Here is a 20,291-nt window from a genome sequence, read left to right on the forward strand (position 1 = left end):
AGCAGAAATTATTAAACTGCAGTGGGCCTGGCAGAGGGGGCAGAGCAGAGACTCGCACACTGCCACCCCTGCCACCCCACCCCCACATGCACGGATTCCGATATACATCCACTTGGTCACCTGAGTTATTGTCAGAGGATTTAGGTACAACCAATATCATGCTATGGGGAATCCTAAGGATTTCATTCACTCCATCCTACAGTCTTTAGAATGTGTATTTTATAGTATCTCTGAACACCGAAATGACAAAGTACATTAGTTTTAGAGATCATATACAAAACCAAAAATAAAAAAAAAAAAAAAACAGGGAAAGATGCTCTCTCTTTGCCGCACCTATTGCAAGGATGAAGACTCTCTCAGCAATGACTGTCAACGTCCGAGAAAATGTCAACATCACTCTGAAGGGACACACTGTTATTGTATAGGGCCCCAGGGGCACACGAGGGACGGACTTTAGTCACAACAATGTAAAACTCAGTGTCTTTGGAAAGAAAAAGAAGAGGTTCCCGGTTGACAAACAGTGGGGAAATAGAAAGGAACTGGCCACTGTTCGCACTATTGGCAATCATGCACAGAACTCGATCAAGGGTGTTACCCTGGACTTCTGTTACAAGATGAGGTCTGTGTAGGCTCACATCCTCATCAACATGGTTATTCAGGAGAATGGTTCTTTTGTTGAAGTCAGAAATTTCTTGGACAAAAAAATACATCTACAGGGTTTGGGTGAGGTCAGCCGTTTGCTTGTTCAGTACCTCAAGCCCAGCAGATGAGTTGATTCCTGAAGGAAACGATATTGAACTTTGTTGAACTTGTATTAAATTCAGCTGCTTTGATTCAGCAAGCCACAGCAGTTGAAAACAAGGATATAAGAAAATTTTTGGATGATATTTATACTTCTGAAAAAGGAACAGTTCAGCAAGCTAATAAATAAGAGCTAAGTTTTCCATCTATAGAAGGAGGAAGATTCTTAAAGATCCTTCACACTCATTTGCATTATTTTACAGATGCAATAAGGGTCATTTATTGATTTGGGAAACAAACAAATACTGAGTTTTGTAACTCAGATTCAGATCTCCTGGAAATAGGTTATTTTAGGGAATAACTCTCTGGGTAGTTTTAAGTTTGTATTTTTGCACTGGGAACACAGCTGTTACTTATGACAAAATTATTGAGAAGAAAGGCCTGCTTTTGTTGGTCCTTTATTCCACAGCCAGGAGGCAGCTCTTCAGAGTGTACTCTCTGGTGAATTGTACAATCTGGTTAACAATGACTAAAATGATGAGGCCCAAAGCACTTGCACTGAGATACAATTAAATAGACTAATAGAACTTAATTGCTCCAATAGTTTTACCAGATTCATCATCTGGTGCAATGAAGTAAAAGAAAATTTTAAACAGTTAATTTAGAAATTTGTTTTTAAAAATGCATAAAGCACTTGAGTAATCTCAAGAGTCAACACAAAAATCTTCCATTTGAGATTTAATTTGGGATATTTAGTTTAGAAATCAAGGAAAGTAGCTGAAGAAAGAAAATGCTTTGGTAATGATAATAGATACTTCTTTGGCATAGTAGAATCATAGAAAATATATGGTAGCTGTTTAATACAAGGTTTCATATTTATTTACTATCAGCTTTCATAGACTAGACAGAGTAGTAAACAAGCTCTAGACAAGATTTTTAAGCAAGTGAAAGTATTCTTCACTCGGCTTTATTGATTTCTTCTCCTTGTCCTCTCTTCCCCATTGGTCCAATCCTTTACCAGAATCACTTAGAGTTTAAATATTTATTGCTTTCTTTTCTATAGCATGTTCTCCCTAATTCTTCAATATCAGCTGTCCTTTCTACCACTCCGTTAGACATTTGCTCCCTTTCAGGTGACTGATTAATAATCTGACAAATAAATTAATATTAATAAAAATAATTAGTTTTCACATATATATTTTCTAGCCATAGTAAGATATTCATAATTTAAAATACTCTTTATCTTAAAAGGGAGTAGCAATGTAATGCCAATGCAGCAGATCCCATCAGGAAAATGTGTACTATTATAAGAATTCATTGGAACAGTGAGGATATCTAAGCCTAATCAATTTTTGTGTATCACTAGACTGTGTTCTGTTGTTGCCAAGAGAAATCCTCAATTTCAAATCAGAATGCATGCTGCTGACATAAGTGGGTTATCTCCCAACCTAAGTCCTGATTTCTAGAAGAGATCTACCTTCTCCCAACCAGATTTCCATGACTTGTCCACCTTTGTTAAAAAGGTAAGAAAAGAATTTTTCTCTAAAAGGAGATAAAAGGGGTTGAGGCAGAAGGTTGTGCAAGGGTACTGTAATTGAGAGAACAATAAAGCACCAGCTCTAATCAATACCAGAAACAAAAAAATGAAGTTTCTGTGCATATATTAAGAATTGTATCGTGTTCCTTCTGTCTACCAAGAGACTTACAAAAGTCTAAATTGATTTTATCTAGAATATTTCTGCATGTCCTACTTTTAAAAAGTTGCCTAGGTGCCTTATATGTGTGTCTGCGTGTGTGTTTGTGTGCAGAATAGTTTCCATATGCACCTCTACTTGGGCAGACTAAAATATTCGAGGGAAGAGGGCTTAGCCATGATCAGCTTTATCTGGCCTACTCTGAACACAATTAGTCTGATGTAATTTAAAATTAAGTTAAAAAAATTGATATATTTTCTCCATAAAACAATTTTTTTCTGTTAAGTGATAAAATATACTAAAAACAAGTTAAATTTACAGCCTTTTAAATAAATATTATTTTACCTAAGGAAGAGTTTCTGTTTTCTTGTGTAGGCATTTATATTTTGTCTTTGCAAAATCTAAGTGTGGTAAACTATAATTTTGGTCAGTAATGCTGTTTTTTTATTGTTCATTTGCTTATGATTAGTTTATTATGCAGTAAACAATGAAGAAATTTATAGAATGAATACTGGAGATTTCGCAGTTCGGAGTAGCTCTGTCATAATTTTAGGGTATTATCAGTAAAGAGACTTTTCCATTGTTACAACTTTACAGAATGCTGATGCAGTCATTCATTAAAGAAATTTGAGCTGTCTGCCTACAAAGGGAATCACACCGCCTCAGTGGAAGTGTCAGCCTGGAGATGGCGCTATGCCTCTGAGCGATTGGCGGCGGAAGTCCAGTGGGAGATCTTTGAACAAGACACAAATTAACATATGTTAAATTAAAACACAAATGATTTTTCTTAACAGATTAATTAATGAACTAATCAACTGAGCATGGCTATTTCTAAACATTTAAGTTCTTAACAATTTTAAAGGAGGTACATAATGTGCTGGTTAAAAGTGAAATTTTATTATTAAGAATGTAATTTACCTATGTTACATTGCTATGCCCTGAGTAAACTTATTCAGCATTTTTGTACTGTGCTTAAACAATTTCATATATTATCTCATAACACCTCATTAGGCAGATTATTATGTTCAATGAACAGGATTTCCTGACCTGCCATAGTCACACAATTAGCCTCAGAGCAAGTACTAGAAAATCACTTTTCTTAAGTTGTAGTACTCCCTGCATCTATATTAGTTTCTTCCTTTGTTTGTCCTTTTGAATGTTGCTTTTTGTTTGACTTATTATTTTCTTTTTATTATATTAATATGTGACTACTAGCTAATACCTAACATTGCCCGTGCTCTTAAAAAGATAAAGCTGCAGCAAGGCATTTAACAACTAGAAGATAGGTTAGAATAAAGGGATTTCATGCAACACAGGATTCCCTGGGTAGCTCTAGGTAATGGACTACCTGATAGAGAGCCATCACCTTGACGCTGCATGCACAGAGACCTGCAGCTCTTCCCCTTTTCTGAAAGAGTTAAAAATAAAAATGTGAAGTCAAAGCTTCTTCACACACACACACACACACACACACACACACACATCACCACAATGCAGAGAGAGGTAAGTGGAGGTCTGCAAGGGCACCTTTCCTGCTTACATTCACTAATGACTTGTCAGCCACAGAGCATTCTACTGTCATATACTATTATCTAAACAAAGAATAAACCCAGGATATATGTAAAATTATCTTACTACTGGGCCACTCTATTATGTGAAAAATAACCAAAAAAAAATAAGAGATCAAAATGAATATTTAAAGAGAACAAAAATATCAATACATTGACAGACCAATTTAAGCTATTTAAAAAAATTAGATACCATCTTTATATCTTTCTACATTCTCTGTCTACAGTGGGTTAGAAAAGCTATATACAATAAAAATTAGGCAAGGGATATGATTGCTATCAGTAAGAATTTTGAATTGTAGAAACCGAAGTCTCTAACAAGTTGTTAACTACAGACAATGTTATAGGTTGCATGGGTGGTGATTATTACTAAATTTATATTAGCATAACATTCTAAATTACAATAGTTCTAGTCATTCATTTGCCAATTTTTTAGAAAGTTGAGTCTTTTCTTGGGATTAATCTCACCAAATCTTTTTGAGAATCACAAATTTATTGCCTATGTCTTTGAATAAATTTGTGTTGTTCTATTGGAATAAAAACACAAAATTGCTCCTTCAGGTCTGAATCTCCAGCAAACATCTATTTTTCATGGCAGTCGCCACCACTACTCTTTTTAGTGAGGTGGAAGGCTTAGTCTGTTGATACCACAACCACCACGCCCTCATTAAAGGTTCTATGGTAGGTCAGCAATTTTGAAACAAGAGAAAGAATGCTTTTTTCTTCTCTTTTTAGGCTCAGACATGGGCAACCTACCGCCAGTTGTCCTGGTCCCTAATTTATGATTTGGTGCAGTTCTTTCTAGGAACACACGGCTTCCACCATGACAAAACTTTAACTTGTCTCTATCTACATTATTGCTTAGGTGATATTATCATGTCTCATGGATTAAGATAGACTCTATATGTTCATAGTTTAGAAATAAATAGCTCTAGCCTCATTCTCTCTTCTGAACTCCAGCCATGAAAATTCAACTGCTCACTTAATATCTCTGCTTGCATATCCAATAATGCCATCAAATCTGTTTTCAAAACAGATTCCTGAACTTATTTTCTCACCTATTATTCTAGATCTCACTAAATGGTACCTCCATTTTTTTCCAGTTGCTCAAAACAAAACTTTTAGTTTCTGGAGTGTTTTTTTTTTTGTCTCACTTAGCACATCTATTCTTCCAACACATCCCAATCATATTGGCTTTAAAATTTATCCACCACCTGACCACTTCTCTTCTTACCACCTTCACTGCTATCACCCAAGTCCAAGCCACATCATCTCTACCTAAATCATTGTTACAGTCTTAATGGCCACACTACTTATCTCAGAAGTTTATTGTCCACATATTTACACACGGAAGTCTTTTTGAAGCTTAAATTCGATAATGTCACCTTTCTCTTCAAAATTCTAATGACTTCCCTATTATTCAAGATACTTCGCTACGGCCTGTAAGGCTCTCATGATCTGACTCTTGCAGCCCCCACCCACTATGTCATTGACTTCAACTCCTGCCACTTTTCTCCCTAATCCTGTGTATCAGTCACTTCTTCATAGCTTGCTCTCATAGTCCCATCCCATTTCTCATCAAATATCTTGTCACTAGAGAAACCTCCCCAGATTACAATATAAAAAACAGCACATGTTCCACCTCTCTTAATCCCCCTTAATCTGCTTTATTCTTATTTATCACAAATTCTGGGGCCAATCTCTTTGGATCTCTAGCTCTGCCATTTAATAATTATCATTTTAGCCAAGTTATTCTGTGCCTCATTCCCCTCATCTATAAAGTGAAAATACTAATAGTATCTTTCTCATAAATAGATTAAAAATAAGAATATTTTAAAGAACCTTAATAATATCTGGTGATAGGGAAAAAAATTCTGAGATGCTTTAAATTAAAGTTACAGTGGCCAAAAAGTGAGAGAAAGAGAATTAGCCTGTTAACAGCTGTGGATCATCTCTGACACAGAGTGCTCAGATTCCTGTACATCTGTTGGAATTTAGGATTAATTGTCAGGTGGCTATTTCCTCAATTATCACAAATATCCAGCATCATAGAACCCCAGGAGTCTCCACTTCTTATTTACACATGAAGTTTCCATCTGCTGCCCACAGCTAATCCACAGGAGCTGACCCTTCTTCTCCGCACACTCTGCAGAGCCTGGCTCAGAACAAGCTCTCCTTCACCTTCTCCCATCTCCTTTGCCTATATCTAATGTAAATATTTTCAGAATGGCTTACATCTTTCGCTCCCTTACTTGATGTGTAAAGACATTTGCAAAATTCTGCATGGCAGACGTGTTGTCTTTCCTGCATAGTCGCGCTGCTGGTGGCTTAGACTCCATGCCCCAAGACCAGTCTTCTTCGACGTCTTTTTTTTATTTTTAAATTAGCAATGGTATAATAAACACTTTCTTTTAAAAGGAATTTCACCCTTGGAAGTAAAATTTTTTGGTTTATTACTCAAATATAGTGTTACATGACTGCTTACTACTACCACTTACTATTTTTTTACTATTATATAATTACAGTTCATAAAACTACCAACACCATACTATATAGCTCTTTGTTCATGTATTCTTCCATTAGAATGCAAGTCCATGGGAGCATGTACTTAAACATTCTTTGCTTTACTCACTGAACAACTCCCAGTGCCTTTAATAGTGCCTGATATGTGGTCAGTACTCAATATTTGTAGGATAAATAACTGAATGAATGGACTGCACTGGTGCACATTTCAGCTTTATTTGTAGGGTTGTCCCAGAAATAGGGTTATCCTTTATAAGAATAAGCTTTCTGTCTGAAAATAACGACAACCAAGGAAAATAATATATTATATTTGTATGGCTCTTATTTTTCTCCAGGAAACTATCTGTGAAGTACACTGGAAACAAATACACAAAAATTATGAGAGCAGCAAATCTTTCTAATCCTTCGGATTTTCATGGTTGTTAGAATGAAAAGGGGCTATAGAATAAACTGAAAAACTCATGGGGGCCACATGGCAGGCCTGACAAATTCAGTGACCAAAAGTATCCACATAGTGTGGTCTGATAACAAATTTCTTACTGGGCAGGTTATAGCAGGTGATCACTTACCAGGTCTATAGCTTCCTTAGCAAACACCAATATTTACATGATTATGTCCATTGCTCTTATGCATCTAGGATAATATACATTTGAAATGTCAGAGTAATTTTCTCTTTTTACCCCTCATAAGTACAACCACCAACACCAGAGCCCAAGACCACAGAAACCCTCATTGTTTTCTTCCTTCCTGCCTACCACCTCTATGGGCTGTCAGTGTTAATTATCAACTATCATGTCCCCACCATTCTAAAAGAACTATGTGTTTACATTCTGCCTTTTATCCAGTTCTAGAGATTTCCCTGCTTTTCTTTCTCTCATCTTATTCTACCACGAATGAATTTCATATAACCTTCCTTAGTTTTCTCCTTTTATTCTAAATGCATATAAAGGACTACAAAACCTCTATTCTCTGGGGTATTTTCTCAAACTGTGGATAATTTGTTTCTGGGTATGTCCTCACTATTTGGGTTAAGTAAACTCTTATAAAACTTTTCTATTGGTTTGGATATCCTTTCATCAACAGTCACTATACAGAAGGTTCTGACATGAGATTTTTTAAATATTTGACTGTTTGTTTTTATTGTAGATACTTTATAATAAACAGACTCCTTCAGGGGTCAATGTTACCCTGAGAGTTTTAGATCAAGGGTGACTTACTCTGATAACTTTAACTTAGCTTTCTATCTGTTGTGATTCTTAAGTTACAGGCCGGCCTGAGAATGCAGAAGTGTTCCCACTTAAAAAATACACATACTGTTGTTCAATGAAGTGTTCAGTTAAGCTCTTTTTTCTATCACTTACAGACTAAAAAGGTACATCTAAGCCAGCAAAGTCCAAAGTGCAGCACAAGTTATTAATTACATATTTTACATCCAATTTACCCTTCCCTGATGTACAAATATGTCCTACAACTAACCCATCATTTCTGGTGCCCATCACAGTAGTCTCTCTATTTTTCTATCCAAACACACATAATTATCTTAGTTCGTTCATCTATATTATCATCATGCTGTAAAGTTATACATATTTTCTGAATAGCTGATTATATAAAATTAAATCAGTTTCCTACTGTCATTGTCACCTTTCCCTCTGCCTCAAATTTCAATAATTATATTCCAACTTCTTATCCTGTTTCTCTGATCTGTTTTCTTGTTTACAGCAATTGATGGTTTTAAACAATAATGAAAACCTCATGACAACTTGGACAAAAAATCAGTACTGATGCAGGTGGAGTCTGCTGCAAATATTGAAATGTGCTGGTGCTAGGAGGGCCAGAAACCTGAAACCCTTGGGGCATCCTGTTTGTGATTAAACACATCCACAATGTCATAAATTCAAACAGATAATGCCACCAGGCTGAGAAGCACTCTAATTTTACCTGGCTTTCTCCATCTCACTGAACTTTGTCTTGTCTCAGCAGAATCACTCCATAAAGAATGGTGGAATAATTGAATTTCAATTGGATTCTCTCTCATGCAACTCTCTGTACCCTTATCTCATAAGGCAAAGAACTGGTTTTGAGGTATTCAGTGTCCTATTTTGAATACCTGATGATGACACCCAATGGAACTATACCATCCAGTAAAACACAATAGAATATACTTATCCTAGGCATTCATAAAGAGAGGCTAGAAATTAAATTATCTCTCATTGTGTTTTTCTTTTCAGATGAAACTTTAAAGATTTTCACTATATCTTGCAAAGAGCTTAGCACATAATTTATAGCTGTGCTAATTAGAAGTTATATGGATAGCTTTTTTATCCTAAAATCATATTGAGTATTCAAACAAGTACATGAGTCTCAGTTGCTCTTGGTCTCCCTGGTGATTTCCTGTAATTTGCCTATTGCTAGTTGGAAATATGTTTAACTTGATCTCTGAAGAAGCTACACACTGCCAGAAGCAAAAAAAAAGAAATGAAACGTTTCTTTAAATCAGAAACATTCCAAGACATCAGAAAAATTAAACAGAAAATTCTATTCTTTTCTGAGTACTTGTATAGATCTCTCCCAGTCATGTTACCGGTCATTAAGTCAAAAGTCACTTTCTGAATGCCCTAAATTACTTGGCCCTTTCACTATGGAAAAGATAAATTAGAGAAAGTTCTTCTGGGGCTATGTCAATAGCGCTTTGTAATGAGGACCACAAAAGCTGGAATTATTTACTAAGTAGGCATAAATTAGTACATATGGATTTTCATTCACTTTCAGATCATTAAAATTTTTAATGCTATATCACTAAACTTTATCTGATACAAACATTGATGACATCTGTCTTTCAACCAGTGCTTTTCAGCCATTGACATTTAAAATGATTATTGATACAGTTGAACTAACAAATATTTACCATGTTTATTAGTTTTCTATTTTTTGCCCTTATTCTTTGTTCATATTTTAGTCTTGCACTCTTTTTCTGCCTTATATTTTTTTAAATTAATATATAATTCACATATAATAGTATATTAATTTTGGGTATGTAAAACAATGATTCAACATTTGTATATATTTCAAAATGATCACCACAAGTCTACTTAGCATCTGTTACCACACATAGTTACAATTTTTCTATGCCTTTAGTAGATCTAAGTGAGCATTATATGTGATTCCTTTTTTTTTTTAGTGGTTGCCTCCGTTATCTTCTAAAATATCCTTTCTTCATCTTTCTATTCTTTATTTCTGGAATTTCCAATTAGATAAATATTGGGCCTTTGTACTCTCTATTCCATGTCTTTTACTTGTTATTTCATATTAAACCGGAGTATTTTAAATGCTTCATTTTATGTGTCATATTCCATGTAATTTTTAAAAAGATTTTATTTATTTATTTTTAAAGAGAGGGGAAGGGAGGGAGAAAGAGAGGAAGAGAAACATCAATGTGTGGTTGCCCCTCACGCACCCTGCACTGGGGACCTGGTCCACAACCCAGGCATGTGAACTGACTGGAAATCAAATCAGTAACCCTTTGCTTCTTAGGCCAGCACTCAATTCATTGAGCCACACCAGACAGGGCATATTCTATGTAAGTTTTAAACTATATTTTTGAATAAATATTTCACTCTTCAGTGAAGCCTGTTTTAAACTGCCTATATTATTTTAAATTATAATTTCTATTTTTTCATTTCTATAAATTCTTTTAGAAATTATTTTCAAATCTACTTAGTAATTTAGGTGGTTTCTTATATTATGCTCATATTTGCAATAACATTTTATTTAATCTAGATATATTAAACAATATATTTTTTGTTCTCTCCCAGATAATTTCAATATCCGAAATATTTGTGACTCACATTTTGTGTCTTTTTTCTCTGGTATTTGTCACTTTGAATGCCTTTTTATTTCATTTGTTTGGTGGCCTTTGACTGTGAGCTCATATCACTAATGTAATTATTTGTGTTATTTTTAATGGTGTCTCTTTCTATGTTTACTTTTGTTTGCTTTTGCCAGAATACTGAAGGTATTACTTACAATAATTTATCTTATTGTTTATCCACCCTTACAAGTGTGAAAAATTTCAGATAAAAACTCAAATAAGGACTAACTTCTTAACTCCCATGAGAACTTATTCCTTCTGGTTATATCCAGCATCAAGGTTGATGTTATCCAGTGTCCTACTGCTCTCTTCAATGGTTTTTATGTGGCAAGCTTTTACTAAACTTCCCATTTGAGACTTATCCTGCTTTCATCTGTGTCCTGTATTAGAATTAAAGGTGAAACTCTAGATACCTGTGGTTCTGAAGTTCTCCATGTTGAGATCTATCTTGAGCATGGGCTTATACCTCAGGATTCCTCCTTTTTCATTATTTGAAGTGTCTGTGGATGCCATACATCTTTGCCAATTGGGCAATGTACTGAAAAGTTTGTGCATGTATAAGTATTAGATATTTGATAGATTTTTAAAGATCTATAATTTTCCTGGGGTTTTAGTGTCAGTGTTGTGGCAGGTATCGGAAGTGACATGGTAGAAGAGTAATATATAGTGATTAGAGTTTGTTTTCAGCTCTTATATCCAGAGAAGTATTTGTAGACAAATGTCAATATTTATTCCAGCTTAATGGAGTTTAAGATGGAAAAGCAGTATAATATTCTCTGCATTTAGGATTTTGCTATATTGGTATGATAGCAAAGGCTCTGAAAAAATGTTGTAATGGTGAATCATAGTTTTGCCTTAACATTATTTGACCAGAAAATGGTTTTTATTGCTCATATAATATCTTTTTTAAAAAGATTTTAAAATTTATTTATCTTTAGAGAGAGGGGAAGGGAGGGGGGAAAAGAGGGAGCAAAACATCAATGTATGATTGCCATTCACACTTCCCTACTGGGGACCTGGCCTGCAACCCAGGCATGTGCGCTGACTTGAAATCGAACTGGCAACCCTTTGCTTCGCCGGCCAGTGCTCAGTCCCCTGAGCCACACCCGCCAGGGCACCCATGTAATATCTTAATAAATATCCACTGGATATATCTTTTGACGTTATATACTGACATACTCAGAAGAAACAGAGAATGGCATTACAAAAATCAGAAAAAAATTCAAATGTTTACAGTCTAATTGCAATGCAGTAGATATAATTATGCTGTGGAACTTAGAAAAGCTGAGCCCTTTGACCCTGAAGGAAAGACCAGCTATCATTTATTGAAGTAGTCAGAAAAGAAAGTTTTATAAATATTTTCTGTATGTTAAATATACAACTTTTCTCTAAAGAGAAACAGTTTCTATGGTTCACCAAAAAAGGGAGAAACATTTTCTATCTTTAAGAATTGATTTCTATGGTCTCTCTAAATTCCAAAATATTTTAATTTATATAGGTCATATAATAGGCTTTAAAGAGTTTAACTTTTGTACTTAACTGAGGAATTCAAAGAATACATCAAAGCAACAACATTTTAAAAAGTAGAAAATAAAAAAGATTATTATCAACTAGTTTTGGGCCTTTAAAAGAGAAAAAACATTCCTGGGATTTTTCTTAAAAATAGCGAATAGCCTCTGGGTTCACAGAAGTCTAATTTGAGAAATAATAACTAATATTTGTAGGTTTATTTAATGCTAGAATAGGACTTATTAATCATTTAGCCAAGCCCTCAAATTATAAGATATACTAACCCAGCTCATATGTAGCAGCTATAGTATTCTAAATCCTTGAAAGCAAAACAGAGGCAATATAAGTGCTTGAATCACATTCTAAAAATACACTAATTAAGATTGATTTTTACTCTGACAACTCCTACTATTCATACAACACTGTAGATGATTTCATGGCCATTATAAAATTGATGCATATTTTTGAATCAACTCCCATGATACAGGACCATGGGAGAAATCTGAGGGAAGAGCAGAAGTTGGATGCATTTCCTCCACAGGAGTAAAGCTAAATTTATCTCAGAAGATAACCCAACTTGTTACTGATATGTCTCTTAAGAAAGTACAAAACCTATCACTCAATGTATTGTTCACAAGATCATGCAGCCACTAGTACAGGTTTTATATCTTATTCTTTGTAGAATTAAATACTTCCTAAAAAGTATGAGAAAGATTTACAAGTAACAGAACTAAATCAACAAACAAAAAAACCTATCTTTTTTTTTACCTTTCTATAGCAAATTATTTCTTTTCCCTAGAAATAAATTGCTTTAATTTAACCACTATCTCCACACTTGCCCTACATTGAAATTATCTATTTGTTTTTTCCTTTTTCTGACAGGTAGTAAGTCTCTTGAAAACAATGATTCTATATTTTAATAATAGTTGTTATTATATCCTTAACTTTTCTGCATCACATGGTCACAAATGTGTTCACTAATAATGTATTTTACTTTAACTTTTATAAACATTGATACAGAAAGTATAATCTGTAAGATAATTTTTCTACACATATAGGGAATAAAAATAAAATTGAAAAATACATTATTGATTCTCAAGATGCTTAAAATATCATAGCTTTCTCTGCCTTTACTAACATATAGTTTCTATTGCTATTGATAGTATTTCTCACATGCAACTTTTAATGTAACTTGTTTATATATCTGGCATTATACTCTATTCACAAGAAAAAGATCCTCACCTAATATAGATAAAGAAGAGGGGGCTGGTTTTGAACACCTTAGAGACATCTCAAGTATACTCAATAACAGGTGAGGGATAAATGCTGGGCTATATTGAGAGAGATGTGAGCTATAGTGAGGTTCTGCATTCAAGACCACTCTCAGGTCTTTAGAAAATGTTGTTTCTAATAGAATTAATGTTCTGTTATCAATGTAGTTAAACTTTACTGTCCCTGTCTAGTTATCTTCTGTCATGCTACCAGCTAACTTCCCTTCCTCCTTCACAGATTTTACACTACTGAAATTTTGCCTAACGTGACTTTGGATTATTACGGACTATCCATATGGTTATATTCTGTTTCAACACCTTGAAATGAAGAGAATTTTTTTTTAATTTAAGAAACAGTATCTAAGTTAGAACAAGAGAGTGTCTAGCCCAAGACAGCCATGATAACCCACTTTCTGCATCATCTCTTACCCTTTCTTTGATGCTGATTCCTTACTTCCATAAGATCACACTTCTCCAACCCTTAGTGTAAAAAAAAGTCTGAGGACTCAGCTTTACCTTGTATGCATTCACTTCCACACTGCATTGAGACTGTTTTTGTGACTGTTTCTTTATTAGACTCTTAGATCCTTAATGGCAGGAATTATTTCTTTCATTTCTATGTTAAGTGTCATGGAGATTATAAAAGTATGTGTGTGATAAATTTGTGACTGAAGTGATGGATACCATAACTAAAAGTTTGGAGGTGGGAAGCAGTAGAAATCAAGGATTCCTCAGGATAAAGTGGTGTTTGAGATTAATTTAACAAGATAAATAAGCAGAAAGTAACATTGGAGATAGCCTTCAAATGGAAAAGAAAGCCTGAAAACAAAGGCATGGTCCTAGGTATATGTGGAAAATCTATTTTTGTGATGAGTAAATAGTTCTCTCTCTCTCTCTCTCTCTCTCTCTCTCTCTCACACACACACACACACACACACACACACACACACCCACGCACACAGAGCTATTTTTTTTAAGTGGAACTCAGTGAGGTAGAAGTAGGGAACAACTTCATTTCTTTCATTTCTTTCTTCATCATTAACAACATAGATTCTATTGGGAACACTTCTAAACATTTGGCAAACATTCCTTTGTTTTCTGATAACTTTCAGTTATAGCAACAGTCTTATTTCTTTTACTAAAACTCATTTGTAGGTATTACAAAATTTCACCTCAAATCAAAACAAAACTTTATTTTTATATCCATTTCAAAGCTTTACTGTTCCTTGAGATATCTGTCCCAGTGCCATTTGGGATATCTTACCCATGTGGTAAGTGAAAGTTATATTATTGTGTCACTCATTTTCTACCTTTTTCTGTTCTTCATTTTCTGACCATTCCAGGGTTGCAGTACTGGGAGAGCATATTAGAGGGAGAGAGGCAAGAAATTTTTTATCACTGGACAGTTGAAGTTCTTTCTTAGATAATAATTACAGGTCTTGATCATAGTGTAAGTGTTGCCTCTGTAGTGAGTCACAGTTCCATATTCTTTGGAGACTCCTCGTGGACCTTTCTATTATATCATCATTTTCCTGACATGTAATGCACTTTCTGATGACCTCTTGCAACCTCTACTTACCACTTGCTCCTGCTCACTCGTATCTGTTTTACTTCTGGAGTCCCTACATGCTATATTTTTGGGTAGATTATATTAAGATGGTATAAGCCTAGCCACATTTTATAGTATCATCTTAGTCAGTGAAAATTCATGTGTCATTATCAGACAAAATTCTCACCTCCAAATCCTTTAAAATGAAAACAGGCACCAGTTTCTTTTGCACATACATGCCCTTCAAACTCCAGAAACGTGTTAAGCTCAATTAGGAAATTATGAAGTTCTGCTCTGGTGAGAGCATGAGTACTATACAAATTGGAGTAGTTAAATATAAGGCGGGGGGCAAAAAACCCACCAGAATTATTCTGGAGGCGGGGAGGCCCCTGGTAGTACAGGTTTTCCCCACTAGGTGAGTGTTCTAGGAACCCATCTGTAGTGTACCAGCTGGTGTTGTTGTGAGAGGCTGTGTTTGGTTTCAGTGAATCTTTTGTGAAGACTTTCAGTGCATTTGCCCATTTCATGATGGGTGATTTAGGGGTGCATCTTCCCACACAGTACTGAATGTTCAGCAGTTTTTGACCAAAAACATCATGACCCCTCAATCCCTATTCACCCAATCTTGTTCCCAAGTCCCTTTTTTTGGTGTTTCCCCAGATGAAAAAGTCCTCAAAGGGAAACATTTTGCTGATGTGGAAGAGGTGAAGAAATGGCAGAAATACTAAAAGCCATCAAAATCGACGGGATAAAAAACTTTTAAGCAGCAGAAAAAAGTCTTGATAGGTGTATTGCATCAGGTGGAGAGAACTTTGAAGTTGAAGTTTAAACATGTAAGAATACACATTTTTTTATAAACAAGTTTTGTTATTTTGGGGGGGCCTCCCCCCTCATAAGCATCAGAAAGGGAGTGCATTAACCAACTTTTTGTCTTCAAGTACTGAGGATCCCTGTTGAGTTCCCTTAGAGTCCTTTCCCTTGCTTTGTGAGGTCTTTCTTTCCCTTCCTATGGGGTAGAAAAGGCAAGTGTACAACTCACTTTCCCCTAGACTAACATCTCATTACCTCAAATTTCTTCTCTGCTTTGAAAGCAGGATGGGGTGGGATGAGAGCCAAAGGAGCATAGGCTGCCCCTCTCTGAGCTCTGTGGGGATACAGGTTCCAGTGCCCCTGTGGAAATATTTACAAACTGCGGTTTTCTTTGGGCCTTTGGTAAGAATTCTGACACAAGATATCATTTGACTTTGTTTCTTAGAATCTTTTCTAGCACTCGAGGGCTGTTCTCAAGACTCACCCTTTGCAAAAGCTTCACATGTCTATTTCAGGAAATAAACTGCCACAAAATTAATAGTGTTTACATGACACTGTGAAATCAAGTAATAATCTGTACAACCCGCAGAGAGGCAGGACTGACGTTAAGGATAGAAAAGTCACCGCGGGCCGGGGTCATGAGTGAGTGCTCCTGGAGAAGGCAGGGCTTGAGCTGGGCATCCGTCTTCCCTTTCTTCCTCTCTAGTAGAATCCCCCTTCTCTGGAATTTGTAGAGGGCAGCAGTGAGCTTGCTTTCAACCACAGACGCAATGACAAATTACATTTTCCAGTTATTCTAGCATACTAATGTGACATATGGCACAGCAGGCCAGCCTCGGTAATAATTATAAAGGTTACTTGACATTAAATAAAAATAATATTTTATTGTTTCTAAAATTAAATTTCAGTTTATCAAATATACGTAAAGTGCCAGGGAGCTCAGTAAATATTGATTATAAATAATCTTTATTATGTGTTTTCTCTATGAATATAAATTAGCTATGGAATTGCTTATGGCTTATCAATTAGCATAACATGTTAGAACACAATATATATTACCAATTCTGCTATCAAAACATATTAATTTAGTGGCTACTTTATTGTATGCCAGCACTGTTCTTTGCTCTAGGGATGCAAGAGTAAACAACTCATAGAAAAGTTCCCTAATGTCCTAGTTTATTGTCAGAAAATATGCAAAATAATTAAGTAAAATATATAGGATATTAAGTCATGATGTCTTAATTGAACATGGGATATATCTCTTCTATCTGTATCTAGTACCAACTGCCTAGAGTTCAAAAAAGTGTTAAAACAGACTTGGATTAATTAGAGAGAATGATACATTTTAAATGTGGAAACAAAATGTATCTTACTATGTAAAGTTAAAACATTGAAAATAGGTGGTGGGAATGATATCTAACATTTTAGTCAGAAAACACATTACCAAGGAAAGTCAATAAAACTCCAATCGAAACCCAAAGATTGATGTTCCTAACAGTAAGACAGTCATGATTTGCTGTTCCTGGAAATACACTAAATGCCTCAATATGCTTATATTTCCTGTCTTATTACACACTTAATAAAACTACAGTCAGCACAGAAACACTTTTGAATTATTAACCTAAAAGGTGAAATAGAAATGATTGAGGTTAAGAGAAAGGGAGAATTGCTTTACTCTCAGAAAAAAATATGATTAAAGTGAAAAAAAAGAGAAATATAGAGAGTATGACTTTAATTTTACTTGGATTGGTTATTGACTTCAGATCTTTCAGAAAAGAGACAAAATCAGCAATAAAACATAGGTTTGGAGAGTGAGATTGTCCCCTCTAGTTTTTAGTAGAATGGTGTCAAATAGTAAAGTTTTTTATCTATTATTATTTTGTTAATGCTTTATTCTTTCCCTGGGAAGTATATAGCAAAGTTCATCCTGTTCTGAAAAAAATACAAGTGAATCATTTGTCTGATACAGAGATGGCCCTTCAACTTCAGGATTTTCCTATTCTCTAGGTAGCTAGAAAATAAAAATGTGAATGCTTACACCACGTCCCAATATCTATCAGTTCCTGCTATACAGTCACCCTGTCCAAAGCATCTGATTAATTTTCTGTAGCTACCATTTCCCTCCACTTTGGCCCCAACTCCTGAACATAACTTTCACTTTATCTACAACTTCCAAGATTTTCTATTAGCGTAGGCGTGTGTGATGTCTCTCTTCCACACTCTTTTCTTCCTCCCTCAAACCCTTTCTCTCTCTTTGCCACTCTCTCTTCCTCTCTTTCTTCCTCTCTCTCTCTCTCTAACACATATACATACCCTCCCAGAATAATATTTACCAATTAAGTGGCATTGTTATTACCCAATTATGGTTTATTATTTATTGACAAGGAGTTATTGTTGTAGGTGTTTTTCAAAAATTCTCTATGATTTAGTTTCCTCATTTCCAGAATGTGGTAAGGAATGATATAATATGAATAATTATTTCAACTTATATATGTAGAGTATATATAGTGTGACTGGACCTCTACTTGGAAAATAATAATTATACAATTTTGAACTTACAGATATAGAAGGAGTCTAGAAGATGACACAAAACTTCTTTTTGCTGTTCTCATTTATTAGCTCACAAAAAAAATCTGAGTTCTTTGTCTTGTCTTTTTTTTTCCCTCTATGTTTCATAATCCTTTCTTTCCTTAATTCCACCCTCCCTTGGGATCCTGCCTCTAGCCTGGAGGAGCAACACAAGACTTCATTGTTTTGTTGCTCCTGTGTCTCATTCATAGAGCCATCTGTAAACAGATGCAGATCCTTCTAAGAAAGCATTTTAGTTCTATTAGCACTTTCAGGGTCAAATATCTACCAGACCAAACAAACAAACATAAAAAAAAAAAAAACCCAAGCAAATGGAACAAACAAAAATCTTTCTTTTGCCAATATTGAAGTGCTTTTAATTTCACTGCATTATTTTCTTTGTATTAGTATGCCTTCAAACTATCTTTCTCCTTTTTCTGCTTTTCCATTGTCTTCATTTTATCAGAAAGAATGCATAGAAAAGGCAGGATATACAGAGAAAATAAAATCTGGAAATTTCTTCAGATTAATTAGTTATTGGTTAAAATTGCCAAGAGCCAGGGGCTAGATAGAAGTCTTAACACAAAAATCTGGAACTAGAGTAAATTCTCTATTCACCATCAGCAAATAGACTGGAGATCCCAAGGTGCTAAGGTGTTCAGAATGATGGAGGCAGAAGGAATTAGAAAAAGAAAATCTATTGCTCTGTAAAACTAGAGTGGGCCCTTTGATGGTGTGGGCCAATATACTAATGTTTGAATAATAGATAAAGGATGAATTTCTCAGAACAGAGGGCTGGGACACCTGATGGCAACTGGCAGGGAGAATAGCCCCAGCTAGGCAGGGTCAGCACCACTGCAAAAATCCTACTGTCAGGACCAAAAGAAAACTATTGACTATTCATGGTATACGAGGCCTGTCCAGAAAAAGTCCAGCCATTGTTATTATAAAGAGAACAGTTTGTGCACCATTGATGTAACCTGGCAGCCAAGGAGAGTGGACTGGAATGCTCATGGTGATGACTTCACTGTACTAGTCAGTGAGGACGGTAGATGTTGTTGTGTGAGCATGTGTACTGTGTGGCCGTTGCATTCAAAATGACTAAGCGAGTAGAGCAATGAATCTGCATCAAATTTTGCATTCAGCTTGAATATTCCTTGGTGGAAACTACTGTTATGATTCTGTAGGCTGCATCTATGAGCAGCTGGTGATTGGCAGCTTCATTTCTACAACATACCCACTTATGCATCATGTCTCATGAAAAGTTTTTTGGCAAAAGATCAAATCACCCAGGTGACTCAGCACCCCCTAAAGCCCAGATTTGGCACCATGTGACTTCTGCCTTTTCCCCAAACTAAAATCACCTTTGGAAGGGAAGAGATTTCAGACCATTGATGAGATTCAGAAATATATGGCAGGGCAGCTGATAGAAAGAACTGTGTGAGGTCCTAAAGTTGCCTACTTTGAGGGGGAGTGAGGCATCATTGTTCTATGTACAATGTTTCTCGTCTCTTGTATCTTCCTCAATAAATGTCTCTATTCTTCATATTACATGGCTAGATACCTTCTGGACAGACCTCATATACTTTATATCATAAAGCCTACTCACAGGTAAGAATCCTTAATGCTGAGGAAAGAGATACCGCCTACAATTATCTTCAGGTGAGAGTGAACACATCGATTAACTATAATTTTCAATTTAGCTAAACAATTTTCACTGTTACAATCATGTCCATGATCCTATTGCATGTAAAATATAATATTTAAGTGTGCTTAAGAAAATAAATTTGAACATTGGGAATATTTAGGGTTGAATCTTCATTACATCTTAGCTGCCTATCAATGGCTACCTGGCCTATGTCTCAATTTTCTAAAATGAAGAATTAACCAAACATATGCAAATTGAGTAGGGCCATGCCTGGGCTGATATATTTATATATGACAAGTTTTATTTTAATATAGCAATGAGCTTTCAGTACAGCTCATATGACTCAACTAATAAAAAATAATTACAGATATTTTCCTTATGTGAAAATGCTAAATTGTAGGTTTTGCCACTCTGTTTTCATTCTCTCTGAAATTACAAATGGAAAACTATATTAATGTCTTCACGACTTCTGTGCAGATTCCTGGCCTGATTAAGATGTAAGAAGAAACATCTAATGAATGAACATGCCACAACTTGTTCTT

The 20,291-nt window shown here is 35.2% G+C and overlaps 1 pseudogene; it reads left to right on the forward strand.

Annotated features, from left to right (window-relative positions):
- Positions 1-344: 344 nt before the first annotated feature.
- On the forward strand, positions 345-931 carry LOC129073776 (60S ribosomal protein L9-like; annotated as a pseudogene).
- The last annotated feature ends 19,360 nt before the right edge of the window (positions 932-20,291 follow it).

This window comes from Pteronotus mesoamericanus, unplaced genomic scaffold (assembly GCF_021234165.1).
Source record: "Pteronotus mesoamericanus isolate MK-2021 breed Mesoamerican mustached bat unplaced genomic scaffold, CSHL_Meso_final contig_43, whole genome shotgun sequence".
NCBI lineage: Eukaryota > Metazoa > Chordata > Mammalia > Chiroptera > Mormoopidae > Pteronotus > Pteronotus mesoamericanus.